This window comes from Castor canadensis, chromosome 1, assembly GCF_047511655.1.
Source record: "Castor canadensis chromosome 1, mCasCan1.hap1v2, whole genome shotgun sequence".
Classification (NCBI taxonomy): Eukaryota; Metazoa; Chordata; class Mammalia; order Rodentia; family Castoridae; genus Castor; species Castor canadensis.
The window spans coordinates 192,146,193-192,170,257 of record NC_133386.1 but is presented as its reverse complement, the minus strand read 5'-3'; the positions used below and the strand labels follow the sequence as shown (position 1 = coordinate 192,170,257).

The 24,065-nt window shown below is 34.9% G+C and overlaps 3 pseudogenes; 2 read left to right on the top strand and 1 right to left on the bottom strand.

Annotated features, from left to right (window-relative positions):
- The first annotated feature begins 750 nt into the window (after positions 1–750).
- Positions 751–872, top strand: LOC141416698 (small nucleolar RNA SNORA51; annotated as a pseudogene).
- Positions 873–4,982: 4,110 nt separating this feature from the next.
- LOC109702176 (olfactory receptor 5T9-like) lies at positions 4,983–5,911 on the top strand (annotated as a pseudogene).
- A 13,195-nt stretch (positions 5,912–19,106) lies between these two features.
- Positions 19,107–20,059, bottom strand: LOC109676757 (olfactory receptor 8H1-like; annotated as a pseudogene).
- Between the last annotated feature and the right edge of the window lie 4,006 nt (positions 20,060–24,065).

Below are 24,065 nucleotides of genomic sequence, written 5' to 3'. Positions count from 1 at the left end.
ATTTTTTTCTTTTCCAGCCTCACTATTCAGCCTCATTAAATGTACTTTAGGAAGTATTGAATGGCCTCATTAAATAAATGGCAGAAAGAAAGAGGAAAATGTTTACATTTAAAATATTAGAAATGTCATTTTGACAAGACTTGATAATCTGTTTTACTAATTGAGTCATGAAGAATTTTCAAGTTTTGAGTCTGTGTAGTAAAAAACACAAAGACAAATTTTTTAGTGAGGAGAAAAAGAAGAAAGACAGAATAAAAAGAAAGGAGGGAGGGAACAAAGGAAAGTGAGAAGAACATCATTTTGGAGCTGAGTGCTTGAGAGAAGTTAAACTATACTGATTCTGAGATTTCATTGCTTTACCAACGAGGAGACCAAGAACCTCAGAAACATTGCATGGTGGAAGTGGAGCTACCCAGAAAGGACGTATTTGAAATCATACCACTGGATAAGGTATAAAGGGGCTTACATAAATTCTACTTCCTCACAGGATTTGGAAAGCTGTAAAGTATATACCACCAAATCTAATCATCTCAAAAGCCAGATAATTACAAAACACTGACTTTTGGTGAGTCTAGCAGATATCTGTGTCAAAAACACACAATCTCAGTTCCTTCCTAGGAGATAAACCTCTTCAAATGGATATAAGATACATGAACTCTTTTGAACAGAGTGTAGGAGAAAATTTGTTCATCCTATGAACAGATAAGGAGAAATCAACTTACATATAGAATTATTAAAACTGACCATGGAGGCTTCCTGGTATTATCTCAGACTCTGTTCTTACACTGACTGTTTAGAAATTGGAGGCAAAGTATACCTATGCTATGTTCACCTCAGCCATGATTGTTCTGCATTGTGAATTGGTGACAAAAAAGTAAAATAAATTAACTAAATAAATAAATAAACTGACCAAGAACTACTGGAAAAAGCTGAGATCCCTACAATGAAAGGATATACATTCTTTCTCAAAGTCTTTTCTGCATACCTTTACTGAATCCTTATAAAAATTACAAAATCTGCTTTTATAAATTGAGGTGTTTCTGGTAGTCTGTGACTATAGACCCTTCAAAAGTACTGGCATGAAAGTTCAACTATACAGGAAAACCAACATGTATAAATTATCAATTTTTCCATTAGAAAAATGGAAACTATGAGGAATTATGCAATGAAATTCTAGAAATAAAAACACATTTTCACACTTACAATATTTAAGGAAAAAGTTTTCCTTCTATGGGATCATCAGTAATTATATGATGATGAAAGTAATTATATGATGATTCATTTTATCAATGAACTTGAAGATAAGAAAATCAGAGCAATTAATTTAATGGTAACAAAGCAGAAATAAATATATCCCCAATAGTTTTACAAAAAAAAATCTGTCTCATGAACATGTAATCTGATTTTCATAAGAAGACTAAAAGAGAGACTCCAGTAGAAGTATTTGAAAATATAACAGCCAAACATTTCTAAAAATAAACATCAAACTGTACGAATGAACTTAGGTTGGGTCTTTTCTGTCAAAGAGTTTAATCAATAACTGCTACCGTTACAGATGTTAGTCTCCCTAACTTGTTTCCCATATGCTTTATGAGGTCCACTTGACTTCATAAGAAGTTGGTTATGAACAAAGATCTGTTTTTCGTAGCTGAACAAGTTCTGATCTTCACAGATGTCCTGGTTCTGACGTTTATGACCTGAAACAGCTATTGTTTTACTGACCCTTTAAACTTCTTGCCTCTAAGGCTCTTTACCTGATCTGTCAGCATTCAAATTACCCAAATGTGTAGACTGTGAACCTGAAACTCCGCAATCCAGGTAGGAGAACAGTGTTATGTTTGAGATAAAATCTGAGAGGACTTCCTGCCCAGTGTGCTTACTTACTGCACTCTTTGTTGATTGCACACTGTTTTGAAGAAGTACATTTTGCTTTGTCCAGTGGCTTCTGAGTTGTGTCATCTCTTTACTGACCACCCAATATTATGAATTCATTTCTAGTGAAACTATAGGTACCAAAAAATCAGAAGCCTCAAGGAAGCATGAAGGATATATTAGATCAGATTCTAAAGAGAAACAGAGTTTTTATTATACAGAGAGGAAAAATATTTATTATAAGGAACTGGATGTTGTGAATATAGTAGCTGCTAATTCTACATTCCTCAGATAGTCAGTAGACTGGTGAACAGGCAGAACTGACAAGTTATTTCTAGCCTAAAGGCAGTGAGTTAGAGAGGAGGGAGAGTCGCTGATATGAACAAAGTTCAAAGGCATGCTGCTGGGGCATTGGCTCTTGCTCTAAAGAGGCTGATCTTTTGCTCCATTCTGTCCTTCAGATGATTGCTTGATCCTCATCTACAGTGTGTTGGACAACTCAAATTCCACCAACCTCAATATTTATGTTATTCAAATCATCTTCACAGCTACACACAGATTAATTTTTCCCAAACATGAATACCCATGACCAGTTTGAGTTGACACATTAAAATCAGTCATTACAAATCTAACCCCTGTAAACTAACATTCATATGGATATACTTAAACCATATTTGATTTCCAAATGAAGAAAATAGTGTCATACTTCTGATGAATATGACATTCTACTCTAATTACAGCCAAAAATCTCCTAGCCCTCTTTCTGCAAAAGAAAATGTGAAATCCTTAATTGATATCTATTCTTCTTGATATCCTAAAACTTAAATGTCAAGTTAACAATATTTAAGTAATTTGATATAAATCAATAAATCCTGTGTGTCATAGTCTGTTGTGAGCTACCATAACTGAATATCTGTGACTAAGTATTTTAATGATTGTGATTTGATTATAATTAGTTTTGCCATGCTGGGGTTCAGAACCAAAACTTCATGCATGCTAGAAAAGTGCTGTACCACTAATCTATATATCTAGCCAGGTGAGACTGTGTAATTTATAAACAGCAGAATAGTAATTCACTTTGTCTCAGTTCTGAAAGCTGGGAAACCCCTGATTACAATACCAGTATTTAATCTCTGGCAGGAGTCTTTCTACTGAGTCCTCATGTGGTAAAAAGTGGAAAGACAAGAGAGTGAGCATTCCAAATGCTTCAAGCCTCTTTCATAAAGACCTTAGTCTCACTAATAAGAAAAGAATCTTTTTGGTAACTACCTCTAAAGACCCCACTATCACAATGACAGCATCTGAATTTTGTTAAATACATCCAAGCCATTTCACCTGACCTATGTTCTTCTCATAGAAAAATATATTCCATCACAATAGTTTCAGATAGTCTTTGCGTATTCCAACATCAACTCAAAGTTCTAAATTCCAGATTCATTAAAATTAGATAGGCATGAGATGCAAGACAGATTCATCCTGAGATAAATTTAACTTCAGCAATTAGCCTAGGCAATCAAATGAGTTGTTTTGGTTGTAAAACACAGAGGCAAAGTAGACACAGAACAACCATTCCTATCACAAAGGTAAAAAACAGAACTATGAAAGGAGTAACAGGGCCTAACCTTAAGACTTAATAGCCAAACAACATTCAATCTTAAGACTGGAGAGCGATCTTTCCTGACTTTACATCTGTCCTACTGACAAAATTGGGGCAAGGTATTGGGACCCAATAGCCATATGCCTGCCTTCATGCATGGTGTTGCTGGCCAAAATGCCTATGTCAGCTCTCATGCATTGAAGTATTGTGCCTTTGACTGTGCATTTCCCAGGATGATGCAGCACACTGATGACTCTAGAGACCACAGGTCTTAGGTGTGGCAATGCATCCATGGCTACACTAAGCACTACCATAGTGGAAGGTCTCTGCATTAGTTCAAGCCTTGTGTCAATTCTCCTCCTGGACAAAGGGGCTATCAAAATGGAGGAAACCATATCTCCACAGCTTGTGCACTCTGATAAGGAGCTTCAGTGATACAGCTGTTCACTTTTGGGTAATGACTGCATGTCATGCAAAAACATCTATAAACCAGTATGGAGGCATTTTTTAGCCTATTAATTAATACATGGTAGAGAGCTCCCTATGGGACTGAGAAAGAGAATGCAATCTGAAAGGACTGTGAACCATGGTGTCTTTGGACAGTTCATGTAAATTTTCTGGGCCTTTGGAGCATGCTAAGGCCCTTTCTTCATCATACATCTTTGATTCAGTGAGGGGGTACTTCTGGACATACCAAAATTTGACATTAGAAAATATTTATTTTCCATGGAAAGCTGAAGTCTTGTGGAAGCTTGGTAGTTCTTTGCTAAACATTGAGTATTTATTAAAGTCCACCACAATCTGTAAACTATTTCTCTAAAGATTGTTCATCAATAGATGATGAGCAGGCCCTGATACAAAATCTTCAAGGCACATATAGGGGGATTGAAAAATGATCCAAACAGTATCCCTGTTCACCTCCGACATCTCAAGGACTTTGATCTCCTGTCTCTAAAGAACAAATAGTCCCATTAAGTATTTTGTACCCTCCTAGGCTTAATGAAAGTGTTCCTCAATATAGAAAGGATCTTGCAATATACTCCATAACTCTTGACACCTAGAATTTCTACTGAATTAGAAGGCCCATGAATTTTTATTAGATAGTTCTCCACCATATGCCAAAAAATGTCTGATGAGCCTAGAATAGTTGCTACTTGTTCAACATGTCCATCCAGTATATGATCAAGATATTGTTCCAATATGAAATATTCTGGAAGATAAAGATGTTTGGGTTCCTGGGAACCAAGTTATGATGTATGGCTGGAGATCTGATATACCACTGAGTAGGACAGTGAACTTGCATTTGAAACCTAGCTGCTTCTGCTGGTATTTATTAACAGTGAAATACATCTACTTGGATTCAATGCCTTCATCACTGCTGATCCCCCAATGGCCATGCTTTCATTTTGCCTTTATAAAATGGAACACGATGACTTAACTTGGTGGGCTCTATATTCACAAGGTATTGCCTTTAAAACCTCTGATAATGGAATTGTCAGGTATTTAATCAGATATGGAATTAAACAGGATTCAGTTGTACAATGTAACTGACTTCCATATGTTTATACTGATGGGCTTCACATGATTTTGACCTGCAAGTCATCTTATATTTACTATTTCTTGCCATCTTTATCTTCATTGTGATAGGAAACCTGGGACTGGTTGTCCTGGTCACTTGGGATTCCTGGCTTCACAACCCCATGTATTATTTTCTGAGTGTTTTATCATTCTTGGATACCTGATATTTTCCAACTGTTACCTCAGAAATGTTGGTCAATTTCCTGGCAATGAATAAATCCATTACATATTCTGGTTGTATATCACAGATGTTTCTCCTTGTTACTTTTGGAAGCACAGAATGCTTTCTGTTGGCTGCAATAGCATATACTGATATGTAGCCATCTACAACCCTGTTCTGTATTCAGTGAGCACGTCACCCAGGGTCTATGTGCCACTCATCATTGCTTCCTATGTTGGTGGCACTCTACATGCTACTCTACACACAGTGGCACATTTACCCTGTCCTTCTGTGGATCCAATGAAATCAAGCGTGTGTTCTGTGATATTCCTCCACTTCTTGCTGTTTCTTGTTCTGATACTCAAATGAATCAGCTTCTCCTCTTCTGCTTCATGGGTCCTATTGAAATAGTCACTGTCTTGATTGTTCTGGTCTCCTATGGCTTTATCCTGTTGGCCATTCTGAGAATGTGTTCTGATGAAGGGAGACAAAAAGTTTTCTCTATGTGTGGATCTCACTTAACTGGAGTATCCATATATTATGGAACAATTCTCTTCATGTATGTAAGACCTAGTTCCAGTTATGCCTTGGAGCATGACATGATAGTGTCAACATTTTATGCCATTGTGATTCCAGTGTTGAATACCATCATCTATAGTTTGAGGAACAAAGATGTAAAAGGAGACGATGAGAAAATTATTTAAGAGCAACATTTATAAATGAAGTTCATTTTATAAGTTGAGTAGATTTTAATACTCATGTTTGTAAGTCTATATCTTTATGGCTAGAAAACAAGGAAAAATTCTTGCTTTTAATTAAAAGTGCTTATATTCCTTAAAGATTTCACACAAAGCATTATCCATTCCTGTAATACAGTGTATCATAAATGCCAATGTATTGCATCATTTACATACCATTGAGTATCTTCAAGCATATGTGCGTTAAATAATCAATGATACACCCACATTTCTGCCTTCAGAGCATTTTGTAACTTGATTTACAATGGTTATGTGCAAATAATTTCCTCTGGATTCTCTGAGTTCAGAATTCTTCACTTTGGTCATTAGTCTCTGGGACTCACTATGAATTTAATTGTTCCTTCTTCAATCTCTCTGCTTCCAGATGTTACTGCAATTGTCTCATCTGTTCACATACTCAGATCAAACCAGACATTACTATCTGCATTACACCTGCTTAGCTCATGCATAGATTTTTCTTTCATTAATAAAGTTTTTCCTTTCCACTATCCGATATTTTCTTTATCCAACATTTTAGTAGAAATGGATCAGATTTATGTGAATTTCCAGAAAATACAATGATAACAGGCAACAATGTTTGTTAGGAGTACACACAAGTATGAAGAAAATAAATAAAAATATATTTTAAAGGATACCTTACAAAAGGCTACTATACATGACTTCTCCAAGATTTGAAAACTGACCTGTTTTGATGCTGTGATTCTTGTCCCCGATTTCCAAGTCATGATTCAGTCCCTAGTTCCCTTATTGTCCTAGATCTGTGAGTCATGTTCTTTTGCTTGTTATTGAAAAATTTTAGACATGGTAACCAAGGCCCAAGTTAAAAACTATGTTTTCTACTTAAATTTATATTCCTATTTCATTTATTATAGTCTATTTACAATTGTTCCAAGATTTCTGTATATAAAGGATCATGACTAAATATTTACTTTTAAAGATTTTCCATCATTTCCCAAGGGGGTGATCATCCTGTAACTGTACCAGAAAAATCTCAGCAGATTATAGCAATCAAAACAACATTCCTTTGAGTTAATACTTGAGTAGCCCAGTGGTGTATCAGTAGCTTAGTATGAGTGAGACCTTTGGTTCCATTTGAAGCCCCACAATAAAAATCAAGGAGTTAAATTGTAAATGTGTGATTGAGATTAAAAATAATAATTTTTAGTAATTAAGTCTTTGATTTTGTTTTCTGCTCCATTAAGCAAAAAGGAGCCACAATCTCTACTGGAACAAGTAAGTATTTGACAGAATATATATTTTTTAGAGGAAATATATTCAAAGTGCCTCTAAAAATAAAACAATCTGATTTTAAGAGACCCAGCACAGGCTATCATTCTATTAAGAGTTTATCTTATAAAACCAAGAAACTCAAAGACATAAGACGTTGTTTCTCACACACAGTAAATGTTAAATGACAAGACGACAGAGAGTAGAATTCATGCTTTTCTCCTAAAGAATGATAATTCATTGGTGGATTTGTGTTATTGTTACTTTCCTTTGGCTTTGCATTACTTTCTTTTTAAAAATATCTTTCTTTGTACTTATTTTATTGTGTGTCTCTCACTGTTCCTTTCTTTTTTTTGTGGTACTGGGGCTTCAATTAAGGGCCTACACAGTGAGCCACTCCACTAGCCCAGGCTGGCTTCAAACTGGAAACATCCTGATCTCTGCCTTCTGAATAGTTATGACTACAGGTGTGAACTATGAGCACCTGGCTTCTCTCACCTTATTCCTATGCCTTCATACTATCTACTTCACTCATATATCTTGCAATTTCTCTTTTCTGTGAGTCTATGCAAGACTTGAGTTTGCGTGCATTATAGCAATCTGAATTCCAAGGAATGATAAGATCACAAAGAAACCCTTGAACTTTTTGACTTTCAGCAAATGGCATGAGGAAGATTTGGCCACACTGCAAGCATGTATGAATAACAGGAAGATGTGGGAAGTTGGAAAAAGCAAAGAGTCCTGAAATGACAGCGTTTACATTACTCTTAGTGACTTCTCTAAGACTATACAGAGTGCTCATAATAATATCTTAAATAATCAACAGGCTTACATACACATATTCCTCATCATCGTTTACTAAAGCTATTGCAATTGCTTAAATAAATTTCTAGTTGAGAGGGTAAACATCAAGAAAAGATAGTAGGAAACTACAAAAAAGTGTCCAGTGTAATATGGGAAATAAACATAGACATACACAATCACATGAATGAATCAGAGACAAATAATTCCTCCAATAAGCCCCTCAGTAGAGTCCACAAAGTTTAAGAAAGGATCTGCAAACATGAAAATAAAGACACCCAGGTGTGGGCACATTTGATAAGAAGCACACTGAGTGCTCTAACATTAATGGTACTTATGGAGAACAAGTGGATTGGTATTTGGCTTTAATGTACCCTAGGGTGGGTGTTCCACTTTGTTTTGGACACCTTGTACATTCAATCAATTTTGTGGGTACACTGTTTTGACATTATCAATCAGGCCTAGAGATACTATGTCTGTTCAGTTTTCTAAATTTGAGTCTCTGTGATACAGATGTCTGTTTTCCTTGATCATCTCCTTAAACAAAGGATGTGTATTTGACTTCAAGCTATACTACAGAGCCATATCAATAAAACAGCCTGGTACTGGCCAAAAACAGATATGTAGACCAGTGGAACAGAAGACTTAGAAACAAATCCACACACCTATGCCCACTTTATTTTTGACAAAGCCACCAAAAACATACAATGGAGAATAGACAGCTTCTTTAACAAATGTTGCTGGGAAAAGTGGTTATTTGCCTGTGGAAAACTGAGTCTAGATTCATGTCTATACCCTGTACTAGTATCAACTTAAAGTAGATCAAGGATCTTAATATCTAACCAGAAATTATGACGTTAGCACAGGAAAGAGCAGGGAATATTCTGGAAGCAATAGGTACAAGAAAGGACTTCCTCAATACAACTCTATCATCCCAGAAACTAGGAGAAATGATGGAAAAATGGAACTGCATGAAATTGAAAAGCTTCTGCACAACAAAAGAAATGGTCTCTTAACTGAAGAAACCACCCACAGAGTGGGAGAAAATATTCTCTGCCTATATATCAGACAAAGGCCTGATAACCAGAGTATATAGGGAGCTCGAAAACTAAATTCCCAGAAAATCAATGAACCAATAAAGAAGTGGGCAACTGAACTAAACAGAACTTTGTTAAAAGAAGAAATCCGAAAGGCAAAAAACACATGAAAAAATGCTCACCATCCCTGGCCATACAGGAAATGCAAATCAAAGCCATAGTAAGATTCAACCTCACTACTGTTAGTTAGAATAGCTAGTATCAAGAATACCACCAACAACAAATGTTGGCAGGATGCATGGAAAAAGGAACCCTCATGCACTTCTGGTGGCAATGTAAGCTAGTACAACCACTTTGGAAAACAATATGGAGGCTTCTTAAAAAACTAAACATAGGTCTGCCATATGATCCAGCAATACCACTCCTAAGCATATAGCCAAAGGAATGCAACTCCGGTTACTCCAGAGGCACCTGCACACCCATGTGTACTGCAGCACTATTCACAATAGTCACATTATGGAAACAGCCAAGATGCCCCACTACTGACAAATGGACTAAGAAAATGTGGTATTTATACACAATGGAATTTTACTCACCCACAAAGAAGAATGAAATTTTGTCATTTGTGAGTAAATGGATGGAAGTGGAGAACAACATCTTAAGAGAAGTTAGCCAGGCTCAGAAATTCAAAAATCATATGTTCTAATTTATATGCTGATTATAGGCCTAAAACAACTGCAGTAATATTATTGGATATGGTCACATGCTAAGGGGAGAACACATACAGGAGGAATAGGAAGGGAAACCTAAAACTTGCAAGTGTTTGGTGTAGCCACTGTACAGGAACTAATAAAGTAATCTTAAACTGATAGAAGCCACTATGGGAAGGTTACCAGGAAGTAGTGAAGAGGTCTGGTAGAGATGAACCAATTCGGGTTGTAATATACACGTGCATGGAAGCAATGCTAGGAATCTCTCTGTATATCTATTTTTATCTCAAGCTAGCAAAAATGCTATGTCTTTCTTATTATTGCTTATATTTCTCTTCAACAAAATTGGAGAAGAGAGCAGAACAGGTTCTGCCTGGAAGTGAGGGGAAATGAGGAGGAGGACCGATGGGAGAGATGGTCCAAACAATGTATACACATATGAGTAAATGAATAAACACTATAAAAATGATGGGTATTATCAGGTGTTCATTTTTAGTCAGGTGTCCCTCGTAAGATGTTTTTTTTTTCTTATTTGCAAACACTTCTGTGATACAAGGAGACATTTTGAAAGTTTTTCCCAGGATAAGGGTCATTATTTAAGATATTCTTGCTCTGCTTCCAGTAATCATTTGTGAAAGTTGACAAGGTGCGAGAAAGAAAGAGCTTTTTTAAAAAAACAAAACAAAACTGTATATTGCAGCTTAAAAAGTATTGTGAAAAATAGAAAGTAGTGCCTGTGTGCTTTTCATCAATCTATTCATTAATATAATGATTATATCTGAATTCTGGACTGCTCTTCCCCATGCCTCATTTTCTCTCATCTATCCTGCCTCAGTTCCCACATAATATTAAAAATAAAAATATTATAAACACAATTTGCTAATAAATTTAATTATTAAATGAGCATAAATCAGAAGATAGGTAATCAGAGTAGTCCTATAATTGATTGCTTATTTAATGAAGATCATCCATATGAAAGTTTTGAAAAATTTTTCAAGTGTAGAAATCTTGCTTTTTCATCAAAGTGGAATGCAGACCTTTACCTCATATTGGATGAACTTCTTTTCAAGCATATACAAGAGGGCAAAATATGGGAGATTGCAGAGCAATAACATAGAAGCTCCTGAGACCCTGGATATTCCTGTGAAGAATAGTGATCCACACACTTTATTCAGTACAGGAGCAATGAGAATGAGGCTATATGTAAGAATATTTTTCTTCTTGCAGAGTCAGTCTATTGTTGTATCCTTTTTACCACTAGAGTAATCTGTATCCTAACTAATACACTTTTCCACCCAGGATTCATGTTGTGTAGTCTATTACCAAGTTCATTATTCTATATGTTAGACTATCTGAATGTTTGAGAAGATTTGCTACTGCCAAAATCATACTAGCTGTCTACATCACCTCTAGAGCTCTAGATAATATTTGAAGAAATGTACACTTACCAATCATTTCTGATATTTTTAGTTTATGTTTTCTTTGATGCAAAAGGGAAACAACCTGACTATAATAAGATACTCTCAAAAATTTTCATATAATAGGATGCCCATGAGTAATGGGGGCTCTTGGGCAAGTCTCTCTGAGTTCAAATGTGTGTTTGTTCTTTAGTTGTGTGACCATGGATAAGTTATTTAATCTCTCTGTGTTGCAGTTTCATTTTCTATAAATTGAAGCAACCAAATAGACTTATGCAGGTGCTATTCTAGACTGGAAAAAATCTTGTGCTCATAGTTCCATAACCATTGGTAAAGACACAAAAAACAAAAGGCAAGTGCAATACATGTAAAACAACAGGTAGTTATACCTACTGTGAAATATTAATGCAGTATAATGGAGGGATACAATTTTAAATAGAGTGGTAAGGAATGCACTTGTTAAGAAAAGAATAAAAAAAAAAACATGTAGTTACTTGTATGAAGTTTCAGGAAAGAAAGAAATTGAATCTTTCCAGACAATATCAGGATTATTTTTTGAGAGTAGTAGGAAATTCATGCAGCAAAATCTAAGTGTGCATGACGGGTGTAAAGGATGAGTTCCTAGAGATAAGGAAGGAGAGCAATATCATTTCCATCAGTTGGCAGTAACAAAGCTTTGGCATTTTGCACATCCTGAGATAAAAAATCTTGTAAGTTTTTAAAATAAAAAATTGAATTGACTACTTCACACTACAACTATGTTCAATAATGGAGATTATACTGTACTGTTAGATGCTATGCTTTATATTTGCACTACTTGAGTTTAATTTCATGAGGAGAATATTGAGTTAGACAGCTGAATCAGTAATTTAGTCAGTGGGGGTTGAACTGACCAAAATAAAGTATACTTGAAGCTATGATACATTCAGTAACTCCTTAGAACTTTGACTTTGAAGTTAAAAGTGAAAGTCAGGACTATAAAATAGGTACATGTGTGTGGGAGGGGTACTTATGGGTGGGGTGAGGGTGAATGGAGGTGATGAAAGTGAGGGAATACGATTGATTGGCTTCATATACATATACGAAATAGAACTCATAAAGAAGCCTCTTGTAATTCTTTTAAATGGAGTGGGGAAGGAGTTGTGTTGGGGAGATGGGTGTGGTAGATCTAAAGAATGTAAAATGGAAGGTTATTCAAAATTGGCAAAATTAATTCCCACTGCATAATAAATATTTCTAACAAACATGAAAAAAAGCAAAATCAAAAACAAGCAAAAAAACTGAAGTAATAGTTTGTGGATGTTGATAAAGTGTTGAATTAGAGTTCAACTTTATTCTATGCATACAATCAACATACTGATTGAAAAGATGTAAGATGTATTAAATTAAAAAATTCAATAAAATTTGTAAGGCTTTCTTTAAACACATAAAAATAATTACATTAAATTATATTAGATTAAAGCTTTTTTATTGCTATTGCCCCAAATGCCAGTAATTTTGTAAACCTAAAATATATTAATTATATATGTAAAGTCTTTTATATGTTGTCTGAAGCATGGGAAGTGCCAAACAATGTGTTTTATTACAATTACTATTTTTCCATCAATTTTTCAAAGCAAAAATATTCATACTTTGACATTGTGCATTGCAGTCTTTTTTTTACAATCATATTTGTATTACATTGCATTTGACATGGTGCCATGAGCTAAAGGATAATTTAAGTTATTTCAGACAGCATCTTATGTAAAATATAATATGTGGTGATGTAATATTGAAATTATATGGCAAACATAAATAGTTTAAATTTTCATATGGCCAATGTAATTATTTAGTAGTGGTATATAAATGCTTTTGAGTCTATATTATGAAAAAGAAAAGAAGTCTTATTTTAATTAAAATTTAAGAATTTTCTCAACTTAAAACAGAATGCAAAGTTATTGATGTCATTGACCATTTTGCTAACACAAATAGAATAAATTTTCTGTAACATAGAAACAGACATAAATGCAAATGAGATAAAAGCAAATGTTATAAAAATGTGCCCACAAATATTTCATGGCACATAAGGAATTTACAGCATCAAGATGACTCAAAATCATCTATCAGAAGCATTAAAATTGCTCAGATAAGATGGATATGCTAAATCTTTTTTCTAATTTCAAAAAAGGTAAAATGCCAACAAATATAGTTCCTATACCACACAGATACAAATGCTAAAAAAGTAATAATATATGTTATTAATAATGAATGAGGCAAAATTTTGAAATAGATTAAGAAAGTTGGGGATAATAATTTTATTTAGGGCCAAAGCACTGGAAGATGAGAGTCTTGATTTAATTCATATTTTGAGAACACATTTACTTCACAACCATCATTAGCAAAGAGATTGCCAATTATCAAACTGTTAAGTGAATGTAGAAAGGTACAAAAGAGAACATAGGAAATGACAGAATCACTGTTTGCATATATTATATAAGGACATATAGTCATAATTATTCACTTGTAAAAATGTACAAAACTGTCTCCAATTTTTACATTGCTCCTCTTCATTAATAAAAAAATGGACTCAAACATAGGATACACCATTTTCCTTCAACAAAATAAGATAAAAGAGTTTATTCAAAAAGCAATTTGGGTAATTGCTGATTGTCTCCTTTTAAAAAAATTATTCATTTATTCACATGTGCATACATTGTTTGGGTAATTTCTCTCCCTTGTCCCCCTCCCCACTCAGTTCCAGGCAGGTTCTGTTCTGCCTTTATCACTAATTTTATTGAAGAAAAGACACAAGCCTAATAAGGAAAAAAAAATTTTTGTTAGTTGAATTGAGGATACCTATACAGAAATATTCCTGGCATTGCTTGTGTGTACACATGTGTTATGACCCACGTTAATTCATCTCTAACTGATCTGCTTCTCATGCTAACATCTGTCACTTTAAGCTTTCTGTATTAGCTCCCCTGGAGTGGGGACATCAAACACTTTCATGTTTTGGATTTTCTACCTATTCTTATATCTCCTGTATGTGCTCTCCTCTTGTCATCTGTTCCAAGTCTAACCATATTGCTGCATTTGCCCTAGATCTGAGTCCACATATGAGGGAGAACACATGATTTTTGGTCTTCTGAGACTGGCTAACCTCACTCAGAATGATGTTCTCCAGTTCCATCCATTTATCTGCAGATTTCATTCTTCTTCATGGCTGAGTAAAATTCTATTGTGTACAAATACCACATTTTTCTGAACCATTCATCAGTAGTGGGTCATCTTGGTTGCTTCCATAACTTGGCTATTATAAATAGCGCTGCAATAAACATTGGTGTGCAGGTGCCTCTAGAGTAACCTGTGTTGCATTCCTTTGGGTATATCCCCAGGAGTGGGATTGCTGGATCATATGGCAGGTCTATGTTTAGATTTTTAAGAAGCCTCCAAGTTTTTTTTCCAGAGTGGTTGAACCAGTTTGCATTTCCACCAGCAGTGTACAAGTGTTCCTTTTTTTCCCACATCCTTGTCAACACTTGGTGGTGGTGGTGTTTTTGATGATGGCTATTCTAACAGCAGTGAGGTGGAATCTTAGTGCTGTTTTGATTTGCATTTCCTTTAGGGCTAGAGATGGTGAACATTTTCTCATGTGCTTTTTTGCCATTAGAATTTCCTCTTTTGAGAAACTTCTGTTCAGTTCAGTTGCCCATTTTTTAATTGGTTCATTGAATTTAAGAGAGCATAGTTTCTTAAGTTCCCTGTATATTCTGGTTATCAGTCCCTTGTCTGATGTATAGCTGGTGAATATTTTCTCCCACTCTGTGGGTGGTCTCTTCAGTTTACAGACCATTTCTTTTGTTCTACAGTAGCTTTTTAATTTTATGAAGTCCCATTTGTCCATCCTTTCTATTAGTTGCTGGGCTGCTGGGGTTCTATTGAGGAAGTCTTTGCCTATGCCTATTAGTTCCAGAGGGTTTTCTGCTCCTTCCTGTAGTAATTTCAGAGTTTCAGGTATGATATATAGGTCCTTGGTCCATTTTGAGGTGATGCTAGTGCAGGGTGATAGAAATGGATCTAGTTTCAGTTTCTTGCAGACAGGTAACCACTTTTCCCAGCAACTTTTGTTGAAGAGGCTGTCTTTTCTCCATCGTATGTTTTTGGCACCTTTGTCAAAAATGAGGCGGGTATAGTTTTGTGGATTCATATCTGGGTCCTCTATTCTGTTCCACTGGTCTTCATGTCTATTTTTTTGCCAGTACCATGCTGTTTTTATTGCTATTGCTTTGTAATATAGTTTGAAGTCAGGTATTATGATACCTCCAGCATTGCTCTTTTTGCTGAGTGTTGCCTTGGCTATTTGCATCTCTTGTGTTTCCAAATGAACATTTGGGTAGATTTTTCCATCTCTGTGATGAAAGTCTTTGGGATTTTGATGGAAATTGCATTAAACATGTAAACTGCTTTTGGTGGTATAGCCATTGTTACTACATTGATCCTACCGTATTCTTCTTCAATCTCTTTCTTCGTGGATTTGTTATTCTCCGTGTAGAGGTCATTCACATCCTTTGTTAAATTAACTCATAGATATTTGATTTTTGTTTTTGAGGCTATTGTGAATGGAAACATTTCCATGTATTCCTTCTCAGTTTGTTTCTGTAAGCAATGTTCCTTCCTTTCCTATTTCATGGAACAGTTTAAGGAGAGTTGGTATTAGTTCTCCCTTAAATGTCTGATGGAATTCAGCCATAAATCTATCAGATCCTGGACTTTTCTTTTGTGGGAGGTTCTTTATTGCTGCTTCAATTTCTTTTTGTGTTATAAATCTATTCAGGTGATTAATATCCTCTTGGTTTAGCTTTGTGTGGTTGTAAGTTTCCAGAAATCTGTCCATTTATTCAAGATTGTCAAATTTGTTATACTATAAGCCCTCAAAGTAGTCTCTGATGATTTCCTTGATTTCTGTAGTGTTTGTTGTTATCTCCCCCTTTGCATTTCTTGTTTGGGTTATTTCTTTCCTCATTTTAGTCAGATTTGCCAAAGGTCTGTCAGTCTTATTTATTTTTTCAAAATCCAGGTTTTTGTTTCATTGATTTTTTTGTATTTTTTTGTTTCTATTTCATTGATTTCAGCACTTATTTTAATTATTTCTTTCCTTCTGCTTGTTTTAAGATTTACTTGTTCTTGTTTTTCTGGGAGTTTGAGCTCTAGTATTAGGTCATTGATTTGAGATCTTTCTGTCCTTTTAATATATGCACTCATGGCTATAAAATTTCCTCTTTGGACCACCTTTGCTGTGTTCCATAGATTCTGGTAGGTTGTGTTTTCATTTTCATTAACTTCCATGAATCTTTAATTTTCTCTTTTATTTCATCGATGACCCATTCATCATTGAGCAAATGATGTTCAGCTTCCAGTTGTTTGCATGTTTTTTATTTCTGCTTTTGTTGTTGATTTCTAGTTTTAATGCACTGTGGTCAGATATAATACATGGCATTATTTCTATTTTCTTATATTTGTTGAGTCTTGCTTTGTGCCCTAAGATATGATCAATTTTGTAGAAGTTTCCATGGGCTGCTAAGAAGATGTGTATTGTGCAGAAGTTGAATGAAATATTCTGTGATATCAGCTAGGTCCATTTGATCTATGGTATAATTTAGGTCTTGAGTTTTTTTATTGATTTTTTGTTTGAATGGCCTATCTATTGGTGAAAGGGGTATTATTTTATTGAATATATTATGCATTCCTTTTGCTTACACCTCTTCTTCTTCAATGCCCATGATTCTCAGGTTTGGTCTTCTGATGAAGTCAGTGAGTTCTTGAATTTTCTTTTCACAGGTCTTGAGTTGTTTAACTAACAGTTCTTCAGTTTTTCCTTTAGCTTTCATTTCATCTTCAAGTTCTGAGATTCTGTCTTCTTTTTTTTCTATTCTGCTGGAATAGCCTTCCATTTTGTTTTGGATTTCTGTTTCATTCTTTTTTCTGAGGTTTTCCATATTGTGGGTTACTTCCTCTTTAATATTGTAAATTTTTATCTTTAATTCATTTATCTCTGTTTATGGTGGTCTCAGTTTCAGTTTGGTGTTTATTTAGGGCTTCTATGATTTCATTTGTTTTTTTCTGGGTTTTCTCATATTCTTTATTTTTGTTGTCTTGGAATTTCTTGAATGCCTCCTGTACATTTTGGTTGACCATGTCTAGTAACATCTCTTTGAAATTCCCATTAATTACTTGTAGGATTTCTTTTTTCAGAGTGTTCTTGTGGCTTCATTGGGTTCCTTGATATAATTTTATCTTTGTTTTGCTGGAGTCTGGATTTGGGTATCCACTTTCTTCATTTCACTCTAAATCCTTTACTACTTTATTTTTGGGGGGAGAATGGTTTTCATCCCTTTTTCTTGTTTCCGTATTTGCACTAGGGACCATTTCTGTTCCTGGACTATGTGTAATTTAGTATTAGCTGTGCTGCAATATTAATACTAACAAAACCAAGAAAGAAGGATTAAAAAAAAAAGAAAGAGAAGGAAATATAAAAGGAAGAGAGAAGAGAGGAAAAAGTAAGAAACAAATGGGAGCGGTGTGGGGTGATCAAACAGCAAACCAGGCAGTCAAATCTTTAAAGAAGGGAAGAAAAAAAAAAGAAAAGAAAAAAATCACCAATTCTGGAACAGTAAAATTGCAGGCAGTCTTAGTTATTATGTTACTCCTTTAGCATCCAGTCCTTTCTGTGTGTCTCTTAGGCACAATTCAAGCTCTATAGTGGTGGACTGAGCAGGAGCCTGGTGGAGTGGTTATCTGGAAAGCCTTAGAGCTGGGGCCTGGGTCTGCCCGAGGGGTGGGGATACCAGCGGGCTGAGGGATGCAGTTGTCTCACTCCAAGTTTGTGCCCAGCCCCAAGGTGCAGGGATCCAGCATGGCATGGCTCTGGTCATCTACCACCGAGCTGGGGCCTAGCAGAGCTTGAGGAGTGGGGGCCTTAAGGAGCAGGAGTCCCCACAGGACATGGATGCAGTGCAAACTAAGAGGCGGGGGTCTCAGTGGGGCGTGGATCAGAAACAGCCCAAGAGGCTGGGGTCCTGGTGGAGTGTGGATCCAAAACGGCCCAGGAAGCAGGGATCCAGGCAGGGCATGGATCTGGTCATCCCACAAGGACCTGATGAGCAGAAAAGATTAAGGGGTGTGGGGTTGATAGGCAGGTGTCTTGGTGTGGTGTGGATCCGGTGCAGCCCAAGAGGCAGGGGTCCCAATGGAGCATGGATACAGTGCAGGTCTGGGGCCTGGCATAGCCTGAGGGGCGTGGATCTTGGTGGTGTTGGTGCATGGATCAGTCATGGAGCTGTGGCTCAGCACAGCCCCAGGGAAGGAGAGTCCAGGGGAGCTGAGCACTGGCTCTGCAGGCCTACGGGGTTGGGACTTGGCAGGCCAGCTGTTATTTTATTAGATGTGGCCTGGAGAATCCTTCTATGATCTAAGGGTTTAGAGTGCCATATTTTTGGCTCTCTCTGGTGCTTTACCCCAACCAAGTATGTCTCCAACATCTCTGCAGGGTCCCTGGTTGAGGAGCTCACGAGGTCTGTGGTTCTGTCTCAATCGCCATCTTGAAGTCTCCTGATTGTCTCCTTTTTTATCTATTTTTATGTTTGTGAATCAAAAACAGAGTGATTTGAAAATTATACAAATTGTGCTATAGTACCTCTCTTTGTCATAATAAAATCTAAAATTTCAGTTTCCATGAGTTATCACATTTTGAATAGTAATTACCCTTAAAACATATTAACTAATATTTCAAGACTTTCAATTGTGATATGGATTTCTAAAATCAAAAACCTGGCTATGTCTAAGACTATGTTTGCATGAGATTTGACAGCTCCAGAGAAATATATGCAAAGGATTCAATTGTTTTGAGAGAGAGAGAGAGAGATCAAGGGCATGCCCAACATGAAAAAAAGATGAGTATAAATATTTAACATCAATAATATTTTATTTGCCTTGATTCCCCTCTCTTCTGCATAATTCTAATGAAAGAATTTTTTACTTCTTTGTTTCTATGATTATAAATGAGAGGATTAAGCATGGGGATGGAAATGATGTGAAAAACAGAAGCCACTTGATCCTTTCCCAAGGAGTAGGACATCTTTGGTTTTAGATAAGTAAACATCACACTGTCATAAAAGATGGTGGCTCCCAGGAGATGGGAGGTACAGGTAGAGATGGTTTTTTGCTTTCCTGAGGTGGAAATAATTTTCAGAACAGTACAGAGAACAAACACATAGGAACCACATATTATGATAAGGGACAATATTAGGGTGGAACCAGCAGGAAAGATTATCATCATTTCAACATCAAATATATCCTCACAGGATAGTACTAAAATTAGGAATGTGTCACAGAAATAATGTTGGATTATATGAGGCTTTCAAAAATGCAGTCTACTCATCAAATCACATTGACAAAGGAATCCATAAAGCCAATCCTACAGGACCCAGTGAGGAGGGCATGGCACAGCCTTGTAGACATAATAAATGGAGAGTGTAGTGGATTGCAGATGGCTAGGTAGTGATTATAGGCCACTGAGGAGAAAAGAAAAAATTCCTCACCACTAGATAGAACAAAAAAGAACATCTGTATAAAGCAGCCCACAAATGAAGTATTCTTGTTGGAAGTTACTAAGTTCCTTAAGGTTTTAGGAGTGATGACATTTGAGTAACAGAAGTCTAGAAATGACAGGTGACTGAGAAAAAAGTACATAAGTGTGTGAAGCTGGAGATCCAGGTAAATGATCGGTATCATCCCTAAGTTCCCCAGCACAGTGACCAGGTCTATCAGGAGAAAGAGCACAGAGAGCACCAGCTGGATCTCCTCAGAGTCTGTTAGCCCCATTAGGATGAAGTCAAGCACTTTTCTTTTCATTTTATTCCACATATTTATAATGTGCTATTCTTAACTGTTCAGAAATCAAAGTCAAAACTTAGTTTAAATGACTTAAGTTTTATATAAATGGCATAGTATTAATTTTTATAATTAGTTTTTAAACATTGACATTAAATTTTTACTCTCTGACTCAAAAATTAGTTGGCAAATATTGATGTAGGCCCACACTGACATTTAAATATTGGAAAACAAAATGTTACATTTTTCATAACTAGAAGAGACCTGGTAGTGTTCCATGTTTCCTTCATTTACACATTTAATGTCCATGAAGCTTTAAACCACATTTACTACTATTTCTCACGAAATTTAGATGTAGAATAGGATACAGAAATTTCAAATTACTAATCTGAGGTCACTGTAAATATATGCTGACTTTAGGGTTTTATACTTTGATTCTGTACAACATCATAGTATTATATGGCAGTTGATGATTAGTGCTGCAAACCTGAGCAAAATGAAGAACACATAATGAACAATGATAGAAAACAACTACCATGTACCATGGACTGTTCTTTTCTTTGCAATATATGTTAAGTCTAATTACAAATAAATTTGACTTACAGGATATTCTACTCTGGTGCATTAAGAGTACACATCACATGTAAGTCTTAATTTCAGAATGCATGATATTTTCCTAACCTGAACATTAAAAAAATGTCTTCCATGTTATTTTCAAGAAATGAACACTGCTTGTAGACTCTGATTCCATCATTTTTCCACTAATGCTGACATCACTCAGGGTATAAAAAAATGATGCATTTACTGGTAGAGCCTCTGTTTATTTTAATGTATCCAAAACACTCCAATTTTACAGTTTTAGCATCAATACTTACTGAGAGCCAAAGATGGTGAAAAACAAAAGAATTCTTCTAATATCATATGCCTAAAAATTCATCAGGTCCAATTTTTCTCACAAACAGAATATGAAATCCATTTAAGGAGTTGAAAAGTTCTGCATTGTAGCATTTATTTCCTTTAAATAGTTTATTTTACACTTTTGTACATTAATTTTTTCATTCTGTAATAAACTAAGTCACACATAAATTTTGTTTAGGTCTCTAAAAGGGAAGGTTTAGCAGGAATTACATCTCAAAATAATTCGAGGAGGCTACTGTGATTATATTCAAAGCATTGTGTGCCTTCTCTGTTACCTTGCAAAGTCCAGGGCTTCTCATTTAATACAGATGAGAATCATATGAGAATTTGTCATTCTCATGGAACAATTTCCAAGGAAATTTACTTGGCTGATTTACTAAATCAGCAAAAGTTTTGCCTTTCCACATACAAGCTCCATAATGAATCAGATGATCACTTCAGAATCTTTTTTGGTGACCTAATTTTTTAATAAACTATTATTTTCACTCACACCTAATAGTTATGTAAATTTATGAATTATAATGTTGACATAGTACATTTAGCAAATCAAGCAATTTTAAACTAGTTTGCAGAAGAGGTTTTCAGAGAAATGATTGGTTTATGATTAAAATTATAAAGAATGGAAGCATAAATTTTTCACATGAATATTTTCAAATTCAAAAGTGTGATTTTCTCATGAGTAAAATGTGTTCATTAAAAATGATAGACTTCCAAAAAGTCAGTGAAAACAATTCTAAGCCATTAACACAATAAATGTTTCTCTCAATCATTTCACTTTGTGCACATAATACTTATATGGACATGAAGATTTGCATAATTATAATTATACTGTATATTCAGTATCTCATGCTCACATTATAGGTAAATTTTATAAGCATATGTTTGCATTACTTGGTGTCCCATAATTCAATAAGTGAACCTAGAGTTCACTAGGTGATAAACATCTTGAGGCATCACAGGAAATGACAGCTTCTTCTTTCTGGTTTTGTAGTGTCATAAATTTCATCATATGCAATATTTGTACTATATCATATGCTATCTTATTATACTTCATTTTCTTATTAAAAACATCAGCAAAATGACAAAAACAACTCTGAAGATAATCATTTTGGAATTAAGTTAGAGGCTAAAACCTCACTTCCTGTGTATATAAAAAGGTCAAAATGATCATTAACAGAACTAAAGAATGTAATATATGATTAATAAAATAAAATGTTTTACTATAATTTACTCTGGATGAGGAAGTAAAAGGAAAATCTGAACAGCTGTACAGTGAGAATCAGGAAAAGGTCCTTGTGAGTTTTGAATTAAGTGATTATAATATCTATTTCTATGTAGATATGTATGTTCATACTCCATAATTACAGGAGAGAATATGTTTGAGTAGATAAAGAAGCTAATTTTTTTTGCATTATTTCTCTGAGGAACATTTGGAAAGACACAGAGTAATCTGTAGTTTATAAAAGGAGCATCAAACTATGGGAAAAAGTGTGTACAAGACAAATGAGCAGCCAGATGTGATTTTCCTGGTCATGATGCATGGTGTGGCAATGCACCTTGGACAGTTTTTCTAGTCCAGTTTTCTTCTCATTGAAATCAATATTATGCAGTATATAGCAGCTTATGGAATCAAGGCAATTCTTACTCCAGAACTGTGTCATAGCAGAAGTCAAAATGTGATAAGAGATTTTAAATGTTCTTCCATGTAAGCAATATTGTAGTTTAGTTCCTAGTTCATCACATTTTAAACCATGATATTTGCATCTTTCTTTGCTCTTTCTCTCTCTAACCTCATGCTTTTTCTTATCTTCATTTCTCTATTTGCTCTTCTCACTTTTCCCTTTTAATGAATTATTTTTACTGTTATCTCATTTTTTGTATCATTGGCTCACTAGAAATGAGAAGAATTTTTGTTTTTTCTTTTACTTATTTTTGACAGTACTCATTAATTGTAAAAATTTTTTTCATTGTGATATTACCTTACATGTACATAATGTACATTTATCATATTCATCTTGCCTCCTTCTGGTTGTCTTCTTTTTCCAAAATTACCTACCATTGTAGTTCAATGTCTTTCTACATTCTACATATGAAAGAAAACATGCAATCTTTGTCTTTTTGTGTCTGTCTTATTTTATTCAACATGATGATCTCAAGGATCACTCATTTCCTGAAAACATGATTTTATTCTCCATAATTCTTCATTATGGACATATGCCACATTTTATTTATCCACTCACTTCTTGATGGGTACTTAGGCTGATTCCATGACTTAACTACTGTGAATGGTGGTGAAAAAACATAGGTATGCAGGTATGAATATTATATGCTTAACCATGATTCCTTGGGCTATGCCCACACACACACACATAGTGTGTTCCTGTGGCATATTCAAATCATCCCTATGCACTGCAAATATTTCACTTTTTTAAATACAATTTGACATAGGACATACTTTCTTTTTTCCTGTTGACTCTTTGAATTGAATTTAGCGCTCAAATTTTAGGCAAGCATTTTATACCCTGAGCTCTCATGATGAAATATTGGTGTGAAATATGTTGGCTCTAATATCTGTATCAATAACAGAGGTATTCTTTCCAGATTCTGTTGCCTTTGCATCTTTTGGGTTTTGCACAGTTGTGAAATAATTTAATTCTTTTAGCAGAAGTTTCTATAAATAATTATATTGGTTTATATTGGTTATTATTGGGTGATATTTAATTTGCAATAATTTTGCCAAGCCCATAAGAATTATGACAGATTAAGGGAATGGTTATGAGTTATTTCTGACACAAATATATCTCAAAAAATATTTCCAGGGTTTTGTATAAATAATGAGTACACAATTAAACACATGATATGATTATTATGTTAAAATTAGAAATAAATATTTAAAAACCCCAAAAAACCCGAAATGGATTGTACTATAATATTTGTTTCAAGAAATAAAAGGGAACAAGAAAAGTAAAACTTAACAAAAATTTTAAATAACACACAAGGGTTTTTGTTTTCAAACCGTTCTGTCCAGAAGAACACCTGCTCTGTTCATCACTGTCCTTTGAGTAGAAACTAAATGAAATGTGTTAGGAGAGAAAACTTGAAATTCTTTGATCAGAAAATC